We start from the raw sequence: 22,546 nt of genomic DNA on the forward strand, positions 1-22,546 counted from the left end.
TCCATTTTAGTTTTGCTCTTTTCTTTCATATTAATGGTTACTGTAGAGCCAACAAAATTCATCGTATAGACCTTGTGATTCCAGATAATCTTAATTCTGCATTTTAAATTGTATAATGGATTATTGTCATGCATGTATAAATGTATAATATGTATGTGTAATAAAAATGTATGTAATATGTAATACACTTAGTAGGCACTAATACTTTAGTATCACAAATAAAATGGACAATTTTATTTAATAATAATTATTGTATATTTCCACCCATTTATCACTTCTTTGTATACTTAGTTAATGTCACTTTAATTAATCATTACTTATTAATTAAGCACAAACACAACTGATTAAAAATATCAGTATATTATATGTTAATTCATTTATTAATATTATAAGTTTTATATTTCACACAGATTAATATTATTCACATATTTAATTCTAATTATTAAAATTCACACCAAATACACAAGTCTAGAATATATTTCATAATATTTAATCACATTATGTATTATAGTACACACACATAGTAGGTTAGGTTTATAGTATAGTCACATATTTATAGCTTACAAATAGGGTATAGATTTGCTATATGCACGTATCTTATTATTGTTATTTTTCATCAGCTGAGATCGTTATTTTAACTTTGTATTATTTATTTATTTTTCTGTTATTATCTTGCACTGCGCATGTGTGGACAAATGGACATCAGTCTCCCCATAATATTGAATGCGCATGTGCAACAATCTAATTAGGGTGATTTGCGGACTTAATTGGACTCCTATAAAAGAGGACATTATGGGTCATATCTTTAGAACCCCTGAGGAAGAGAGCAGCTCGCTCTCGAAACGCGTAGGGTTAAATTGTTGGGACGCAAACCACTACGCCTGGAGGTGCTACCCGTGCCGTGACGAATCAGCTTTATCAGCTTGTACCCAAAACTATCGCGAATCTGCCGCGGTGAACCTGCCACCAGCCACAAGTAGGAAGGAGCGCCGAGGAGGAGTAAGCCCGCGCAGCTTGGCGTGTGTAGCTGATATCCTGGCCCCGAATCCGGTGGTAACAGCTGTGTGAGCAGCACGCAATTGCTGCGTTTCATCTACCATCAGCTGCGACGAGGAACAAGAGCCAGGGGAGAAACACACGCGGTCTGGCGTGTGCAGCTATCATCTTGGCCCTGATTCCTGTGCAGTGGCTGTGTGAGCCGAAAAGAGAGGGGATACTCTCAAATATATCCACCGCTTGCATACCATTTTCGTCCGGTGAGTGGGCACTCCACTTGGTGTAGCTGAAGCTTGGTCCCATACCAATTGTCCTTAAATTGTTATAGATTAATTGTGTTTATATTATTTGTATATGTTTTTTATGTCCAGTGTTTTTAAACTATTTTATTAAATGTTGTAAAATTCCTATCACCCCTGATCTCAGCTGATATATATTTTTTTATTATTTTTTAGTATTAGTGGTTTAGTATATGTTGTTTGTCTCTTATACATACAGTATTATACTATGTTTTGTGTTTTTTACATTTTCTTTAAGCACATCTCTACCGTCTGGAATCCAATTCGGTTTCTTCCTGTTGGTGAATATATCCTTTACCTGCCGGCGCCTTTTTAACACTATATCTTTTTTTCTCACACACACTGACTGACTGACACACACACTGACTGACTGACACACACACACTGACTGACTGACACACAAACACTGACTGACTGACCGACACACACACTGACTGACCGACACACACACACACACACACTGACTGACACACACTGACTGACACACAGACACACACACAAACACACTGACTGAAACACACACTGACACACACACACTGACTGTCACACACACACACACACACACACACTGACTGACACACACTCACACACACTGACTGACACACACACACACACACACACTGACTGACACACACACTGACTGACACACTTCCCCCCTCAGTCAGCTCAGCTGCCAAATACACGGGGAATCACAGCTGGCAACAGAGGGGGGGGGGAATCAGAGATGTGAACTGGGGGGGACCAGAGCTGTGAAGGGTGGGGGCGTATTGCGGTGAACGGGGGAGAAAGAGAGGGGGGAGACAATTGAAAGGGAGAGAGAGAGGGGGAGCCAAAACATTAATTCCCGGGCAGCGCCGGTATATCAGCTAGTAAATCTATAAATGATGTGTTATTCGTTGCTTTAGAACATTCGGATATGGCTACTGAAATGTGATTATACTGTAACATAAAACATTATTGTATTATACACTAAAGTTTTTGTACTCTTCCAGATTCCGGTTTCTGTAGCAGCAGGCAAAGGTGTCAGTTTTGGTAAACAGGAGTATCGGCCAATAGTAATTTGTCAACAAGTTCAGCTTAATCTTTCAGAAATCAGTGAATCATTCCAGCAGAGCAGTAATCCCACGGGATATTAAAACAGTATAATAATCCCCTTTTTCCGCTGTTTTCAGATTCCTTAACAAAAGATGAGATAATCATGGTGATTGTAGCTTCCAGGAGGCCATTTCACCTACTGTAGCTAAATTCTGAGCAGCTCTAAGCGCTAAGCACAACTATATATACGTTTTTTCCAATCAATTACACTATTCTCAGTACTGTAACAGTGTCATCATCCCACATCACTGCAAATACTGTGTTTTATAACAATGTAGTTAAGTATAATAATGTTTAAAATATACTGCTTATGTAACATATATTTTTCTGTCTCCGTAGTATAACAGTTTTATAACCCCCCTTTTTCAGGTTCTTTAACAAAAGGAGTGATACATAGTATTGAAGCAGAGTGACTCCGGAGCTGAACCGCATTAAATTCAGACCGGGGACTTCCTGCTTCCTGACTTACAGGCCCTAGTATGGGGTAGTATCTTCTGCAAGTTAATTCTCATGTGTCATGTGATGGGGACATTTAAACTTGCAGGAGATACCGTAAACCCCATACCGGGGCCTGTATCTTGGGAAGCAGGGGGTCACCGAGGCTGAAATCCTTGTGGTTCAGCTCCAGAGACCCCTACTTCAACACTATGTAATTAAAATAATATAAAAGTAGCTTCATTACCTTAGTGGCGAGCCACTATGGTATTGAAGGGGTTAAACAAAAGTACCTGGTTGGTTGGGAGTAAACGGGGTGAGTGAAAGGGTTAGTTTCTCAAGGGTGAGGGATTAGGCCTCCCGGGAAGGTTGCAGGAGGGGTTAACCACTTGTCAACAGGTTCAGCATAATCTTTCAGAAATCAGTGAATCATTCCAGTAATCCCAGGGGATAATAAAACAGTATATTGTTCCACTGTTTTCAGGTTCCTTAACAAAAGATGAGATAGTCATGGTGATTCTAGCTTCCAGGAGGCCATTTCACCTACTGTAACTAAATTCTAAGCAGCTCTAAGCGCTATGCACAACTATATATACGTTTTTTCCAATTAATTACAATGTTCTCAGTACTGTAACAGTGTCATCATCCCACATCACTGCAAATACTGTGTTTTATAACAATGTAGTTAAGTATAATAATGTTTAAAACATACTGTTTATGTAACATATTTTTCTGTCTCCGTAGTATAACAGTTTTATAACCCCCCTTTTCCGGTTTTCAGGTTCTTTAACAAAAGGAGTGATACACTAATCATGTTGTGTGTAGCTTCCAACAGGCCACTTGCTTTAACCTCATTTCGTTCTAAATAAACTTTTCTCTCTACCATCCTCATTATTCCTCTAACTCCATTCATATATCCCCAACTCTCCTTTCTTTTCCACTTCTTAGTTCGCATGAGCTCCTTTCCTATCTGCACCCTTTGATACTACTCAGCAATACACCCTGAACTAAAGCACACCCTTAAAAATCCTCCTCACACATTCTCTTTCTTTCCATTCTTCTCCTTGCTTCTGGGAATATCTCTCCCAACAGTGGTCTCTGCCTCATTTCTACACATTCTCATCCTCACCTCCCATATTCAACTGGTCATCTTCATGGTGTAAACTCCGCTAACCTCATACACATCCCCTGTCAACCTCCCTCTCCCTTTCTCTTATACCCTTTGGAATGCACACTTCCTTTCTAACAAGATTTTCTATGTTCATGACTTATTTTTATCTCGCTCTTGCACTTCCTTTTAGCTATAACTGAGTCTTGGCTCACTCAGTCTGACTCTGTCCTTTCCTATGGTGGCCTTTCTTTCTCCCACACTCTGTGCCCTGATGACGGGTAGAGGCTTCTCGAACACTTCCTATTCTTCCCTCTCTTTCCCTACATTTTCCTTCCTTTGAGGCTCACACTGTCTAGCTGTATTCTCCTTTTCCTCTCCATGTGATGATCATCTATTGCTTACCTACCTCTACTGATCCCCCTTCTGTCTTTCTCTGTGTTTGAATCCTGGCTTTCTTTTTTTCTCTCCCCTGACTCTCCTTCTCTTCTCCTTGGGATAGTAGAAGAAAAAATACTCTTCTCCTTGGGGACTTCAACTGCCATATTCATGACCGCTCTCTCCCTTATGCTTCCCACTTTCTCTCTCTGGCCTCTTCTTTTGGTCTTCACCAATGGATTAAAGTCAGCAACCACAAGGATGGTCACTACCTGGACATTGTGTTCACGAAAATCTTTTCTCTCTGATTTCTCCATTCATTTTTTCCTCTCTCTTACCACCTCATCTTATTTTCACTCTCTCACTTCTCCCCCTTTCCACCTTCATCTACCCTTCATACATGCAGAGACCTGTGTTCTATTAATTTACGGGCTCTGGACTCGACAGTACTTCCCCTCTTCTCTCTGCTCCGCTACGGACACTGACAACCTGGTCATGAACTACAATAGAATGGAGGGCTGAGTACAGTGAAGGAAAATAGGGCTGGAGGCCTGTATATATTAATAATAAATACAATTATTTATTATGCATAATAGCAAGGTATAACAAAAAGGGTCCTCTGGTGTGTTTCTCACTTAGTCAGCGCTTTATCAAAAAGTGAGCAATGTTCTAATAAACTCCCCTTAAATAGCCATCTCAGTGCTAAGGTAGATTCGTGCCAAAACGCACCTACGGGTCAGGTAATAAGAGACCAGGTGATTGGCTACGAAAGCCTGAAAGGTACGAACCTCCCCAGCAACAGAGGTGAATAAAAAAATGAGAGTATACAATGTGCACCAAACTAAAACAAACCATATAGATTGCTACTTAAGAAATAAGCCAAACCACAATCATTTAATATCATTGGAGTGGCCACTTAATATCTAAATTAGGAATCAAAAACCCACAACAAAGCAGGCATGGTATAAGTGGATATAACACTTTAAACATATAAGAGTAATCTCTTAAAACACTGTGACGCTCATTTGTTCGTTTCTCCATATTACATTGACATTTAGCTCATGGGATTCTAATGTCTTCGTATGGTCTAATAGAGATACTGGGCTAAACGCTATCAGGCTACAGTATACCTCTATCCAGACCAGTAACGCGATATGGCTGCTGTGACGGCTGCAGTGGTACAAAAAAGAATGGAGTACTTATTACCGGCACTATTACCGTTAATGATGTTCTGGTCCTCATAATTTGACAATAGTACTACTAGTGACTACAGTCGATGTGTTTATGATCATCATATTGGCCACAGCTATGATCAGTTAAGTTGTGTAGCATCTATTAATACACTTTACGGCCGCCATTGAGCACCTTATTGGTTACATTACCACTAGGAGCTAATATACTGGGTAAGGCAGGATCAGCTACAATACTCACATTTGCTAATCCAAATAGCCACATCGACTTCACCATCTGTACCTGTATCTTCAGGTTTTTGACTGCTACAATTTACTGATATTTGTCATACTCACTCTGCCGAGTATAATTTTAAATTCGCTTCTTTGTTTAGGCATCAGATGAGTCCATCACCTATTAATTATTGAGACACACACGTTTTTTGCGTCCAACCTTTATTTTATCCTTTGAGCACAGCACACCATTAATTTGAATTTTAATACTTGCATCGTATCTCCGGGCATTTCTAATCCGTCCCACACACCCTGCGTCCCCTTACTATTATCATTCCTACTTACTGGTAGTCTATGATATACATACCTTGATAGAGTGCTCTCGTTATTGAGGTTCTTTCTCTTCTTAGAATAAATACTCCTATCTACCCCAGAGTGTACCAATCAGGTTCAATTAGTCCTCCTTTGAGCAGTCGCATGGGTTATTCCCCTTCCACATTTCCCTGATAGATAGTTATACTAACAGTTACCCAGCCCCTGATGACCCTTTCAAACTTACATTCGACACTAGCAAAAAATACAGAAAATAAACAAACAGTGACCAAAACAAAATAGTCCTTGGCACACTATCGGGTATAAAAACCTGACAGAAAATGAAGTCCCAAAAACTTGGTAGTGGGGATGATGAATAAGTCCGAAATCCGATCACACTTAAGTCCTTTAGGATCGCAGAACCAGATCTGTGAGGGTGCAGGAGAGCTGACTTGATCTGCGATGGGTTGGAGATCAGGACAGGCTTTTGGTGTCATCTGTGTTCGGTGTCAGCGCCTCCAGCTTCAGTGGGTATCCAGTAGTCCTGGAGATGGGTCCCACTATAGCACAGTCTCACATGTCCCTGCCCAATTACTGCAGACTCAGACAGAGATATATAAAACATTCAATGGAGGCTGACACCGAACACAGATGACACCAAAAGCCTGTCCTGATCTCCAACCCATCGCAGATCAAGTCAGCTCTCCTGCACCCTCACAGAGCTGGTTCTGTTATCCTACTAAGTACTTAAGTGTGATCGGATTTCGGACTTATTCATCATCCCCACTACCAAGTTTTTGGGACTTAATTTTCTGTCAGGTTTTTATACCCGATAGTGCGCCAAGGACTATTTTGTTTTGGTCACTGTTTGTTTATTTTCTGTATTTTTTGCTATTGTTGTACTTACCTGTGGATAGGTTTGTTTTTTCTAATACTTAGGCAGCCAATTCCCAGTCTGCTAAATCAGCCTGTGGGAGCCCCCATATTGTTATTTCTTGAGAAGGAGATTCCAACACAGTTTTAGAGCACTTATTCATCACTACCGTGTATTATTAAGTTAGGTTAATAGGTTGAGCGCTTAGTATATGTTTAGTTAGTTTTGTTTTTCATTACATTCGACACTGACAGAATTTGAACATATCAGAAATGTTGAACCTGATGCTCCCCAGTAACGAATTGCAACTCATAAAACTCAATTTCAACTATATATGGAAGTAATCCCGGTTAAAATATCTGGGTATGTGTCTGATGAGCTCACCTAGAACCAAAATATCCAAATATTTTTTCAGAATTAATTACACAGATCAAAAAAGTGACTAAAGAGAGAGAAAAAAAAACCTATGTGAGAGCACTCAATATGTAAATTAAAATGACTAGAGAGACACTTGAGTCCTGAGGCTCAGGGTAGGTACCTGAGACACAGTGTGATAGGTGTAGAATTATTTATATTAAAATGTAAACTATTCAGAGCTATGCTCTAATTAAAATAAAGTTATGGTGAGGAAAACGACAAATGGTCCTCACTGTGTAAGGACATGAATCTTGACGAAATTGGCGAATTTAAAAACAAAACAAAAGGCTTATAGTAACTGCAGGTAGGTGTAGTTAGTGTCTAAGCCTCAGTTAGTACTGATTCTAACCGTTACAAAACAGTTTTCCCACGTCACTCATGTGCTTGTGACTAATGGATTGAAACCAAGGAGAAATTCCTGTTTGGCTCTGTGTATCCGTTCCAGCAGGACCAGTGTGCTCAGATATGTGTATACACCACAGTGTGAGCCATGAGTGTGGTTCGCCCTGGGTCTCTAAAAACAGGTTTTGCAAGGTAAGTATCTGTGTATGCAATGTAAACCTGTGTATGAGCATGCACTGGCTTGGTACTCCGATTTGCTGCACTGCTGCTTGCCCAAATGCTGGCTCTTATATAAATGTATCCTATATCAAGATTGTTACAGTACTCGCTTACTTGTTTATACTGTAAGTGTGTTTTTGAGCCCTGGGTCAGCCTTGTATATGGCTCCTTCAGGGTTTCTTGTAATACAATTGGCGCAGCTGTGTGCTTCTCTGTTCGGATGTGAGCCTGTATAGAAATATACACTGACTCAGCATTCCTGTCCTGTGGAAAAACTGACTGCTCACGCGCTGATTGGTGCTTAGTAGACAGGTTAATAACCCTGACTAAATGTGAAAACAACACTAGATGGCGCTCTAATATATTCTCAAAATGTGCTCAGTGAAAACTTAATAACTATTAAGTGACTAATATAACACAAAAATATAAGTGTACAAAATAATACAGTGCAAATATAGTGACTAATATCACACAATGAATAAAGTACACGTAATAATACAGTCTAATCTAAAATTCAATAAATGAAGGTAAAAAAAGATCACTCAAACCCTCAGATAGGACTGTTTCAAGGTCCAAAGGAACGATATGTGGAAAAACACCAGGGGAGCGATATTACCTTAAAAAAAAAACACTACATAGTGCAAATATTGTATGTACAACAAATGTGAAAAATGTAGGAGCTCCCAAATGCACACTCACATAAGAGTAGGTATAAAAGAGCAGAAATTCCAGCCGTGGATAGGGATGATTCCAGGCCAGTAAGGTAGGAGGACATCAAACCTCAAAAAGAGAATAATACCATAGTGTAGATAGTAAAAAATATATTTACACCAAAGGATAAAAAATGGAGGCTTACAGTGTGGATTAAATAACACAGCAAGGTATACACAGTGCAGGAGGGATATTCTGCAGAGTCGCGACCTCAGGACTACTCACCGACACCTCTTTGGATCTCTTCCGCATCCGCAACCGCGCTATGGCAGATACGCCACTTCCGGTCTTACACTCCACCGGAACTGACGTCTGCTGGTGCTATGAAACTGTCTCTCTCTCTCGGTCTGATCTGTGAGCAACGCTCTATGCGTTTCGCCGTTCTAAGTGACGGCTTTGTCTTATAACGGTATGATAACTTAAAACATTCTGACTTAGTGTTCCGTTACGTGACCAGCTGTTTGCCCGGCTGATGGCTCTTGTATCCGTGGGTACTGGAAAGGTATTAGTAATACTCCATTCTCTCAAATGTACAGTAGACTCCTGACAAAGCCGTCACTTAGAACGGCGAAACGCGTAGAGCGTGGCTCACAGATTAGACCGAGAGAGAGAGGCACACAGTATGTGTGTTGGACCCCGAGTGAGCCTAGTATATGGTTCGCTCAGGGTCACTGATTACACGACTAAAGCAGCTGACTGGCTTTCGCTCGCTACCTTATCGTTCTTCTTCAATAAGAAATTGTCTGTTCTAGCGCTTACTGTTTATATAACGGTTTGTAGAAGGTTAGTGATATATATGCAGTAAGGGTGCCTAAAGCTAGCAAAGTTTCTATACATTCCCCCCATGGATGGCACCTATGAGGATAACTGCTTCTAATAAGCTTGTGAGGTCTAAAAAGTGGCATTATATAAAGCCACTACCGCTCAGTAGTTAAAAAAACGGATGTACTCAGATCGGCGATCTGAGACACTTTCTAGTGACGTCATCACGTCCGCCGCCGACGTATGTTTGGCGCATGGCTTTCTCAAGGCTGGAAGTGAGCCCCTGGGGGTAATAAGGTATATATAGGGTGAACTGCATCCCTATTGGTTGTCATTTATGTCAATCACGATGATAACTCACTGTAGAAAACAAGGTATTTATGAACTCTCAAGCTGAATACCATGTAGAGTTGTCTCAATGTAATTAATGTGTATAGACACTTAGTATAATTGAGCTTTTGGAGCAATACTGATATATTTTATGTAAATAGGAGAATGCGCACAATAGGATATTATGATGTGGGACTGCATCAATATTGATGAATGTATGCTAATGTAGCACAAATTGTCCGAAGAGGGGGTGCCATTATTCTGGCACTAACAGACTGGTTTTAGAGGGTCCGTTCTCTTTAAATGAACAGATAGAATACAAATCCTTCATTCAGACCCTGGGGGGAAATAGTCCTTAGGGTATAAATCCACCTCGATTCTTTTATAAGCAATTTTTGGTCGCAGTCACCTTTCCATATCCCCATAGGATATTCCATAAAAATATGGAGATCGTCTCAAGCTAAATATCCAATAATATCATACCCCTCAAGATTAATTCCAGTTATGGGAAACCTGAATTTCCTTACTGGAATGGGAAATAATAATTTTAAACAATGTTGAAAAAAATATATAAAAGTAATAGGGGATGTTTTAGTTAAGGGAAAATAATGGAATTCAAGGATATAGTAAAAAAAAAATTGGCTATCCCCACATAAGATTTATTTCGATACTTCCAAGTTAGACACTTTATAAAGCAGATTGGACAGGGAACGTTTTTTTAAACAATCGATCGGGTTTGAAAAGCTATGTAGTAACAAAAATGTACAGAAAGGCCTCATATTTTTTTTATATATAAAGAGTTAGTGTCAGATTATGAAAGAGTACAATTTAAATATATGGAGGGATGGGAACATGATTTGCAAACGGAAATCTCGAATGAGGAATGGGGGGATGTTTGGAAAGGAGTGGCCAAGACATCTATTTGTAAGGGGGGCGGGTACTGTAAGGGCCCAAAAAAGGTCGGGGTCGTGCACCTCGCGGGGAAAGCCTGCCACAGCCCGCTATAAGGTATCTCGCTGAGCCCCCTCTCCCTGGTACCTCCCGCAGCCTCGCTGATTCTGTCCATCGGGTCCCCCCCACGCAGGCGCAACACACCTGGAGAGACTATCACCGCGGATCCCACCTCCAGTCTTTGCTCCCATAGTAGCATCAGTGGTGCGCAGCACGCATGGACGGCGCGTGGGCAGCGCACGCACACTGCCAAACAGCCTGGCTTCTCTGATTAACACCACGTCCCTTGCGTACTCCTCCCCCGCCTATCACACAACCACTTACTGCTAAGCTTCTTCTCTGCTGGCTCCCTATTGATTCCTGGTACTATATATGCTCAGTCAGCCCCTTGGTAGATGGCTCAGCATAAGACTTCATTCAGTGCAAAGTGCTTACTGCATTCCTGCCTCCCTGCCTTGCTACCTTGTCCTGTGATTTTCTCTAGTTCCATTCTGACCTTTGGCTTTGTACCCAGACTCCGACTCTCTCCGCTCCTGATCACGGCAAGTACTACGACGATCCGCAACTCTCCAATCCCTGACCACGGCAAGTACCCATGACGATCCGCACCTCTCGAACCCCTGACCACGGCAAGTACCTATGACGATCCGCACCTCTTTAACTCCGACCGGGCTAACGACTAGGACCGTTCATCCCGGACACGCTCACACAGCTGGAGGTCAGTTTTATTCAATCCCCACCTCGGCCTCGCAGTCGCTTTCTGTTTGTGGTGAGCACTACTTTACAGAATGCTCAGCCCCACAAACATGGACCGCGCTGAGGTGGGGCGAGTCTTGAGCATGCATGCTAGCATATTTTCCAAATTAGAGAATTATATAGAACCGAACAATCAGCGCATGGAACGCCTGCAACCGTTAGTCCAATCCCTCACTAACCGGACACAAACTCCACTCCTACTCCTGGCTCTTCCGGGGCGTCTGCCCCAGTCCTCTGCCCCAGGCCACGACTTCTGAGCCACTACTGCCTACCCCCAATTGCTATGGGGACGACGCTCATGGGTGCCGTGTATTTTTTAACCAATGCTTTATCCAATTCAAGTTACTGTACTGCCCTCTTGATTTATCTCTACAAGAGCTAAGGTGGCGTATATCATTTCGCTACTCACCAATGATGCCGTGGCCTGGGCCTCACCCATCTGGGAATGGAGATCGGACCTCAGCAGTGATATTGTATTGTATGTCTTTATTTATATAGCGCCATTAATGTACATAGCGCTTCACAGCAGTAATACACGTGGTAATCAAATAAATAACAGATAATATAAATAACAGATCATGGGAATAAGGGCTTTAGACATAAAAGTAACATTAAGGAAGAGGAGTCCCTGCCCCTAGGAGCTTACAGTCTAATTGGAAACCAGGAGAGGGATTTCAGGAGGGGAGATGCTGAGACAGATCTAGGAAAGAGTAGAGTGATTCTGGCAGCAGCGTTTAGGATAGATTGTAGGGGAGACAGGTGAGAGGCAGGAAGGCCGGACAGCAGGAGGTTACAGTAATCAAGGCGGGAGAGAATGAGGGCCTGAGTCAGAGTTTTAGCAGTCGAGCAACAGAGGAAAGGGCGTATCTTAGTTATATTGCGGAGGAAAAATCAACAGGTTTTAGAAATGTTTTGAATGTGAGGGGCGAATGTGAGAGAGGAGTCGAGTGTGACCAATAGGCAGCGTGCTTGGGCTACTGGGTGAATGATCGTAGTTCCAACAGTAATGTGGAAGGAGGTAGTAGGGCCAGGTTTGGGAGGAAGTATGAGGAGCTCTGTTTTAGCCATATTGAGTTTAAGGCAGCAGAGGGCCATCCAGGATGATATAGCAGAGAGACATTCAGAAACTTTGGTTTGTACAGCAGGTGTAAGGTCGGGTGTTCAAAAGTATATTCGTGTGTCGTCAGCATACAGGTGATAATTAAACCCAAAAGATGTTATTAGGTCACCTAGAGAGAGTGTATACAGAGAAAAGAGAAGAGGTCCCAGGACAGAGCTCTGGGGTATCCCCACAGAGAGATCAATAGAGGAGGAGGTGTTAGCAGAAGAGACACTGAAAGTACGATGGGAGAGGTAGGATGAGATCCAGGATAGAGCTTTGTTCCGAATACCAAGAGTATGGAGAATGTGAAGGAGAAGAGGGTGGTCCACGGTGTCAAATGCTGCAGAGAGGTCGAGTAATATGAGCAGAGTGTAATGACCTCTGTCTTTGGCAGCATGGAGGTCGTCAGTTATTTTAGTGAGGGCTGTTTCCGTGGAGTGAGCAGTGCGGAAGCCAGATTGTAGATGGTCTAGGAGAGAATAGCTGTTGAGAAAATGGAGCAAGCGAGAGAATACAAGACGTTCAAGGAGTTTAGAGGCAAAAGGCAGGAGGGAGACAAGTCGACAGTTAGAAAGATAGGTAGGGTCAAGCTTGCTGTTTTTGAGTAATGGTATGACTTTTGCATGTTTGAAGGAGGAAGGAAAGGTTCCAGATCAGAGGGAGGAGTTAAAAATGTGTGTGAGCGTAGGGATTATAGTAGGAGCAAGGGGTTTTAGGAGATGGGAGGGAATGGGGTCAAGAGGGCAAGTGGTAGGGGAGAAGAGGCGATCAACAGCGACACATCCTTCTCTGAGACAGTGGAAAAAGAGTCAAGGAAGGCAGGAGGAGAGTTAGGAAGAGGTGTAGGATGGGAGGAAGAAACAGAGGGGATGTTCTGACGTGATATTGTACATTTCACCCGGGAGTTCCGCAGAGTTTTGACACGCCTGGATGCAAGGTACCGGCTGCATATCTCCAAGGGTAATCGCCCCATCGCCCGATGTGCTCTTGAGTTCCGCACTATTGCCGCAGAGACCAGATGGAACGATGATGCACTGACAGATGCTTTTTGGCAAGGCCTTTCTGAGTCCCTGAAGGATGAGCTCGCCTCGCAAGAGCGTCCCACTGACCTCGAGGAACTCATTGCCCTATGTATCCGGGTTGATCAGCGATTGTAGGAGAGGAGAGCAGAAAGAACTCGGCATCAGCAAGGTACTCCAAGATTCCACAGTTTCTACACAGGTACGGCTGAACCGCTCCGCCCAGATGTCGAGGAACCCATGAAATCGGCGGCATCAAGCCGTACCCCGGCGAGAAACAGCGCCGATGTAGTTCTGGACTCTGCCTGTACTGTGGCAATGCAGGACACCAGGCACTCAATTGCCAGCACAAGTCAGGAAACGCCATATCCCAGTGAGAGCCAGGAGACTCACACTGGGAACATTAGCCACTTCTCCTGCAAAAAAAAATTGCCAACTAGGATTTTAGTCTCTGTCACATTAACTGGTGAGAATTTCCACACTACTGCACTGGTTTTTCTGTATTCCGGGTCAGGGGCAACTTCATCAATCAGGGGTTCGCTGAGAGAATCAAGATTCCTCTAATACACAAGAAGCACCCTGTGGGTCTGGAGGCCATTGACAGTCGACCTCTACAACCAGCATTTATCTCACAATAAACCGTACCCTTTCAATTACGCACAGGTGAGGATCATACAGAGAGAATAAAGTTGGACGCCATCCATACCCCCTCGGTCGACGTGATTCTTGGTCTTCCATGGCTCCAGTTCCAAAATCCGTGTATAGACTGGACTGACTCAGAACCTTTTCAATGGAGCCCTCATTGCTTCAACAACTGCGACACCACAGCCCAAAAATGATGCGGGGTTACAGTACCAGGAGAAGAGAGAACACACTTGCCTGAGGTCTATGAGGAGTTCCGGGACGTCTTTGATTAAGGTACGAACCAAGGTCTATCACCCCATCATCCATTCGATTGCCCCATCGATCTGCTGCTTGGTTCAGTGTCCCTGAGAGGATGCTCCTATCCGCTCTTCCTTCCAGAAACCAACACCATGAAAGACTATGTTCAGGAGAATCTACAAAAGGAGGTCATTTGGAAATCCTCATCCCCCGCAGTAGCAGGGTTCTTTTTTGTAAAAAAGAAAGACGAATCCCTTAGACCCTGCATTGATTATCAGGGCCTCAACAAGATCACCATAAAGAACAGATACCCTCTACCATTGATCTTGGACCTTTTCGACTGACTACATGGGGCACCATCTTCACCAAATTGGATCTGCGAGGAGCCTATAATTTGGTGAGAATCCGCCAAAGCGACGAGTGGAAGAAAGCCTTCAATACCTGGGATGGACATTACGAGAACCTCGTTATGCCATTCAGCCTTTGCAATGCTCCGGACATTTTCCAGGATTTCTTCAATGACATTTTCAGAGATTTCCTTGACCAATATGTCGTAGTCTACCTCGACGATATATTAATCTTCTCCATATCCATACACGAACATTCGGGTCATGTCAAGCAGGTACTCCAGCGTCTACAAGAAAACCACCTGTTCGCTGAACTGGAGAAGTGTCAGTTCCACCAAACTACTACAGCATTCTTGGGGTACATCATCTCTAACAACGGCCTCGCCATGGATCCATCCAAGGTAAAAGCGGTCCTGGTTTGGCCTCATCCCACAACCGTAAAAGCTGTGCAACCTTTCCTAGGATTCGCCAACTACTACCGCAGATTCACCCAGAATTTCTCTTCTGTAGTAGCACCCATTATGGCCCTGATACAAAAGGTGCGGATCCCGCCTCACGGTCCCCTGCAGCTACTCAAGCCTTCGACAGTCTAAAAAACGCCTGCACCTCTGCACCCATCCTAGTACACCCAGATCCAAACTTGCCCTTCACGCTAGAAGTGGACACTTCCGATTTCGAGGCCGGAGCTATCTTGTCACAGAGGAAGACCCCTCAAGCCAGACTGCACCCATGCGCATTCTTTTCTTTAAAAAAAATCTTCCGCCGAACGAACTATGATGTAGGCCAGGGGGGCGCAAACTTTTTTCCCTGCGCCCCCCTGCCGGCTGTCCCCTCACTCCCGCGCCCCCCCCAACCCCAACTTACCCGCGCTCCGGCGTAATGACGTCACGTTGCCATAGCAACGTGACATCACATGACCTCGCAGCGTCATTTTGACGCCGCGTTGCCATGGCGACGCAGGGAGGAAGCCGCCGGAGCCACGGTAAGTTAGGTTTACAGAGGCCCTGCAGCTCCCCCGGCACTTAATTTAAGTGCCTTCGGGAAGCGCGCGGGGCCTCTGTAAACCCCGCGCCCCCCGTCGGCAGTGTCGCGCCCCCCCTGGGGGTCGCGCCCCACAGTTAGCGCACCGCTGATGTAGGCAATCGGGAACTCCTAGCCATCAAGATGGCATTAGAAGAGTGGAGACACCTCCTCGAAGGCACAGAAAACCCAGTTACCCTATTAACTGACCACAAAAACCTGCTGTACATTGAAGGCACTCGACACCTAAGGGCTCGACAAGCCCGATGGTCACTTTTTTTCACATTTAACTTTATCATTTCATCTTTACCCGGTTCTAAAAATATAAAGACTGACACTCTCTCCCGTCAATTCTTGGTGGAGGACAAGACAGAGAATCAACAGGAGACTATACTTCCCTCACCATGCATTATCTCCACCAAATACTTTTGATTCCATTGAGAGGATTGTGCAAACCCAATCCCACTTTCCTGAGGGTCTTGAAGTCCCAGAGGGTCATTTATTTATTGCACTTCCCTTTTGTAGGAAGGTATTGGAATGGGGTCACTACTCCAAATCGTCTGGACACCCAGGTACAAGGAGAACTATCGACCACTTGGAACAGACGTTTTGGTGGCCGGGTATGCATAGAGATATCAGGGAATTCGTCACAGCATATTCTACATGTGCTCGTAACAAGACTCCCCATATTAAACCTACGGGACTTCTTCAACCTCTTCCCTTCCGGACCATCCATAAACCCACCTATCCATGTCTTTTATTGTAGAGCTACCCAAATCCAAAAGACTGAATGTCATCCTTGTAGTAGTTGATCACTTCTCCAAGCAAACACACGTTATTGCACTGAAGGGCCTTCCCAACGCTTCACAGCTGTCAGAGGTGTCCAATAAAGACATTTTTTGCCTCCATATGGTACTGTAGTGCCCACGGTTATTCTAATACAAACCAGTGGCAATCACCAAAAAGACCCAGGTACACCCAGGTACATGCTGGATACATGCCTTAAACTTGCATTAAACTAGACCCAGCATTTCTGCATTGATTAATGGCCCATCAGATTAACAGTGGGGGTCCCTGGCAGTCCCATTCAAACTGAATGGGACTGCTAGGGACCCCTGCTGTGTTAATCCTATGGGTCATTAGTCAATCCAGAAATGCCTTAAACTTGCCTAAAACTAGCCAGGTTACACGCAGCACATACCCAGAATGTAACCGGGCTAGTTTAAGGCAAGCTTTAGAATACTCGTGGTCTCGTCTGTACTACAGGCCATTGTGTCGGATCGGGGGTCACAATTTATATACAAATTTGGCAGTCATTCTGTAAGCAATTGGGGATCTCACTGCATTTCTCTTCGGGCTATCATCTCCAGACCAACGGTCAGATGGAATGAACCAAACAAACTTTGGAGCAGTTCATCTTATGCTTTGTCTCAGACACCCAGGACGATTGGACTGACCTTTTGCCCTGGGCAGAGTTTGCACATAATAATCTACGTAGTGAGTCGACGATGAAATCACCGTTCTTCGCCAACTACGGCTTTCACCCGTCCACACTTCCTATTTCAGCACCCAGATCTGGCGTACCGGCAGCAGACAACAGGGTACTACACTTGCAGAAATCTTGGGAGAGGATTCAAGGAAATCTCAGGAAGGCAATTTCCAGGCAAAAACCCCGGTGTACAGCCCTGGAGACAAGGTGTGGCTATCCACCAAAAATATTCATCTTAAAGTCCCAACACCAAAATTGGCACCTAGGTGCATTGACCCATTCTCCATTATTGAGAGGATCAATCCTGTGGCCTACACCTACCCTCATCCATGAAAATACCTTCTGTTGAAACGTTCCATTCTGGATCCTCGTTCTCCTTCCTCTTCCTCGCCTTCTGGCCCCTCCTCGTGGAGGGCCAGCAAGAGTTCGAGGTCCAATCCGTGTTGGACTCCAGGATCACCAGGAGCTCACCAGTACCTGGTACATTGGAGGGGCTTTGGACCAGAGGAACATTCCTGGATTCCTCAAGGCCAGCTGCATCCCCCAGACTCGTCCGGGCCTTTAACGCCAGATACCGACTTAAATCATCCCTGAGACACCCGGAGGTTGCTCCTGAAGGGGGGCTACTGTAAGGGCCCGAAAGGTCAGGGTCGCGCACCTCACGGGGCAAGCCTGTAACAGGTCGCTATCAAGCGTTTCGCTGAGCTCCGTCTCCCTGGTACCTCCCGCTGCCTGACTAATTCCATCCGTCGCCCTCCCCCCCCCCCACATGCAGGTGCTGTGCGCCTGGAGAGACTATCACTGCAATCACTCCTGTGGTCTCCGCTCCCGTGGTAGCATCAGCGGCGCGCAGCACACATGGACTACGCACAGGCAGCGTGCGCACACTGCCAAACAGAGCCTGGCTTCTCTGATTCACACCACGTCCATTGCGGACTCCTCCCCGCCTATCACACAACCACTTACTGCTGAGCTTCTTCTCTTCTGGCTCCCTATTGGTTCCTGGTACTATATACTGTATGCTCAGTCAGCCCCTTGGTAGATGGCTGAGCATAAGACTTCATTCAGTGCGAAGTGCTTACTGCATTCCTGCCTCCCTGCCTGGCTACCTTGTCCTTTGATTTCCTCTAGTTCCTTTCTGACCCTTGGCTTCGTACCTGGACTCCGACTCTCTCCGCTCCTGACCAGGACAGTACTACGACGATCCGAAACTCTCCAATCCCTGACCATGGCAAGTACCTACGATGATCCGCACCTCTCTAACCCCGACCCGGCTAACAACTATGACCCTGCACTCCGGACACGCTCACGCGGCTGGATGTCGGTTTTATCCAATCCCCACCTCGGCCACGCGGTCACGTTCTGTTTGTGGTGAGCACTACGTTACACTATTTGCACTAGAACAATGGAAAATGCATATAAGATACTATTAACAGTTGTGTGAAAAAGAAAGTACACCCTCTTTGAATTCTATGGTTTTACATACAGTATCAGGACATAATAACAATCATCTGTTCCTTAGTACAGGGGTGAGCAAACTTTTTATGCCGAGTGCCCCTTTTCATCCACGGCATTTCTCGCCCCCCTGCCTGATGTGCGCTGACGTCATGTGATTTTGATTACGTGAGCTGGTTCAGCCAATGAGGGCGAACCAGCTTTGTGACGCTTCCACCATGCGTCTACAATCTCCATCAGCCAAGTTCACAAATCGCTTGGGCTGCAGGCGTGTGCGCAGGCAGTATACTAGTATTGGATCACTGTTTATTTTATTGTTTGCTAGCATCTGGTAATATTTTTTTTCTGGTGCACAAAAGCAATCCATTTGAGTGGGCATTCATCCACCTCTTTGCTACCTCCCTTCACTCTCCCCCCCTCCCTTTTTTCCTTCTCCCATTTGCTTTCCCCAGTGTCATCCACTCCTACCTACCAGTTTTATGTATTATTTATTTATTCCCATTTTAAATGTTGCCCAGGGATCAGGGATCCCCATAACCAAACTCAAGGGGGGTACTGATGAATCTCCCCTGCTGATAAATACTTTGAAGTGACCCCCCTGACCCAAGGAATAACCCTCAGCCCCCCAAAACTCATCCTCCTCCCAAGCCCCTCAATTCTGCCATCTCTGCCTGACCTTAATCCCTCCGTTTAGCTGGGGGGCGGCTACTCCGTTGATCTCTTCCTGGTCCTGCTGGAGCTCCCTGGGGATAGGTAATCATGAGGTGAGGGCCTACTCTGGCTCCTCAAGGTGCTGGAGGGCCCTGCTACCAGTGGGTGTCTTTCTCTCTCACCTTCCCCTAGTGTCTCTCTCTCACCTTTCCCCAGTGTCTCTCTCACACTTTCCCCCAGTGTCTTTCTCCCACCTTCCCCCCAGTGTCTTTCTCTCTCACCTTCCCCCAGTGTTTCTCTCTCTCACACACCTTCCCCCAGTGTCTCTCTCTCTCTCACCTTCCCCCAGTGTCTCTCTCCCCCTCCCGCCAATGTCTCCCACTTCTCCATGTCTCTCTCTCTCCCCCTACCCCCAATATGTCTCCCACCTCTCCATTCATCTCTTTCCCCCTCCCCCCAATATGTCTCCCACCTGTCCATGTCTCTCTCTCCCCCTCCACCCAATATGTCTCCCACCTCTCCATGTCTCTCTCTCCCCCTCCCCAATATGTCTCCCACCTCTCCATGTCTCTCTCCCCCTCCCCCCAATATGTCTCCCACCTCTCCATGTCTCTCTCTCTTCCCTCCACCAATATGTCTCCCACCTCTCCATGTCTCTCTTTGTCTCACCTCTCCATGTCTCTCTTTGTCACACACACACACACACACACACACACACACTCACCTCATCACTCGGCATTCAGGAAGTCAAAGCCTGTGCTGCATGAGCTGTGCAGCACAGCGCCACCTAATGGCTGCAGGAGAAATTGCAGCTACTGACTGCTTTTCCCTCTGCTTCTCTGCAAAATCGACCCCCGCCGCCTGAGCCCACACTAAACAATCTTGCGCCCCCCAGTTTGCACACCTCTGCCTTAGCAGGTCTAAAAATTAGGTAAATACAACCCCAGATGAACAACAATACACATAAATAAAGCCAAAATGGAGAAACCATGTGTGAAAAACTAAGTACACCCTTTCTGCTTCCATAGGAATTAAGATGCTAAGTAGCAGGCAGGTGCTGCTAATTAAATGCCCTTGATTAATTGATCATCAGCAAGTGTGACCACCTCTATAAAAGCCGAAGTATTAGCAGTTTGCTGGTCTGGAGCATTCAGGTGTTTGTTAACACAATGCCAAGGAGGAAAGACATCAGAAATTATCTTAGAGAAGCAATTGTTGCTGCCCATTAATCTGGGAAGGGTTACAAGGCCATTTCCAAACAATTTAAAGTCCATCATTCTACAGTGAGAAAGATTATTCAAAAGTGGAAAACATTCAAGACACTTGCCAATCTTCCCAGGAGTGGACGTCACAGCAAATTCACCCCAAGGTCAGAACGTGCAATGCTCAGAGAAATTGCAAAAAAAACAAGAGTTACATCTCAGACTCTACAGGCCTCATGTTAAATGTTAATGTTCATGACAGCACAATTAGAAAAAGACTGAACAAGTATGGTTTGTTTGGAAGGGTTGCCAGGAGAAAGCCTCTTCTCTCAAAAAAGAACATGGCAGCACGGTTTAGGTTTGCAAAGTTGCATCTGAACAAATCACAAGACTTCTGGAACAATGCCCTTTGGACAGATGAGACCAAAGTGGAGATGTTTGGCCATAACGCACAGCGCCACGTTTGGCGAAAACCAAACACAGCATATCAGCACAAACACCTCATACCAACTGTCAAGCACGGTGGTGGAGGCGTGATGATTTGGGCTTGTTTTGCAGCTACGGGACCTGGGAACCTTGCAGTCATTGAGTCGACCATGAACTCCTATGTATACCAAAGTATTCTAGAGTCAAATGTGAGGCCATCTGTCCGACAGCTAAAGCTTGGCCGAAATTGGGTCATGCAACAGGTAATGATCCAAGCACACCAACAAATCTACAACAGAATGGCTGAAAAAGAAAAGAATCAAGGTGTTGCAATGGCCCAGTCAAAGTCCAGACCTCAACCCGATTCAAATGCTGTGGCAGGACCTTAAGAGAGCTGTGCATAAACAAATGCCCACAAACCTCAATGAACTGAAGCAACGTTGTAAAGAAGAGTGGGCCATAATTCCTCCACAACGATGTGAGATACTAATAAAGTCATACAGAAAATGAATACTTCAAGTTATTGCTGCTAAAGGTAGTTCTACAAACTATTGAATCATAAGGTTTTCACACGACTTCTCCATTTTGGCTTTATTTTTGTTATATAAATCATGACACAGTGTAATATGTCATGTGTTGTTGTTCATCTGAGGTTGTACAGTATATACCTATTTTTTAGACCTGCTAAGGAACAGATGATTGTTATTATGTCCTGATGTGTAAAACCATAAAATTCAAAGAGGTTGTACTTTCTTTTTCACACAACTTTAGATGGTACATGACCCCACAAAGACTATGCAAGATGTATCCTGGTTATCCAGATCTGTGTTAGAGGGGTTGTGGAGGTGTGGGAGATATGATCCATATTTGGTGTATGTGTCCAAAAATAGAACAACTGTGGTCTAGGATAAGTTTGGCTCGAGGAGATGTTGGGGGTCAGGATAAACCTGGACCCTTTGGTGTTTCTCTTGGCCAGACCATTCGAATCCTTAAACTACCACCAATGTAAGCTTAGCTCCCACATTCTCACAGCCGGCAGATGCGCAATAGCTGCGGCCTGGAAAAATACAGAAATTGCTTCCATGAAGGCGATAAAAAAAGGATAAATTACGTAATGACAATGAATAAACTTACAGCATGCCTTAGGCATACAGTACATCAAAGACACATAACAAGATATGGGACCCATGGATTACATATAGATAGGATAGATTCCAACCCAAGTTAATGAGGATTCGTCCTAGAGTTGTGTGACTCCCGACTTCTCATTTTATGTCCTCCCCTGATATATTAAAATGAGTTTTGGGCAGAATGGTGGTGCCTCCTCCCTCTTCCCCATGATGGGGCTTCCCCCGGCCACAAAAGGGGCGAGCAGGGGAGAGGGGATAGGCGGAATGGATTTCTCATCCCCTCCCGAGGTTTGTGTATTTTTGTACGTTATATTATTCAAATTTGTTATGTTACATTAATTTGATTTTCCCCTGTCTCTTTATATCCCAAATGAGAAATTGTATCCCAAATGAGAAAAGTTCAATAAAAAAATTGTGATAAAAAAAAAACCAGAT

Source organism: Ascaphus truei, chromosome 2 (assembly GCF_040206685.1).
Source record: "Ascaphus truei isolate aAscTru1 chromosome 2, aAscTru1.hap1, whole genome shotgun sequence".
NCBI lineage: Eukaryota > Metazoa > Chordata > Amphibia > Anura > Ascaphidae > Ascaphus > Ascaphus truei.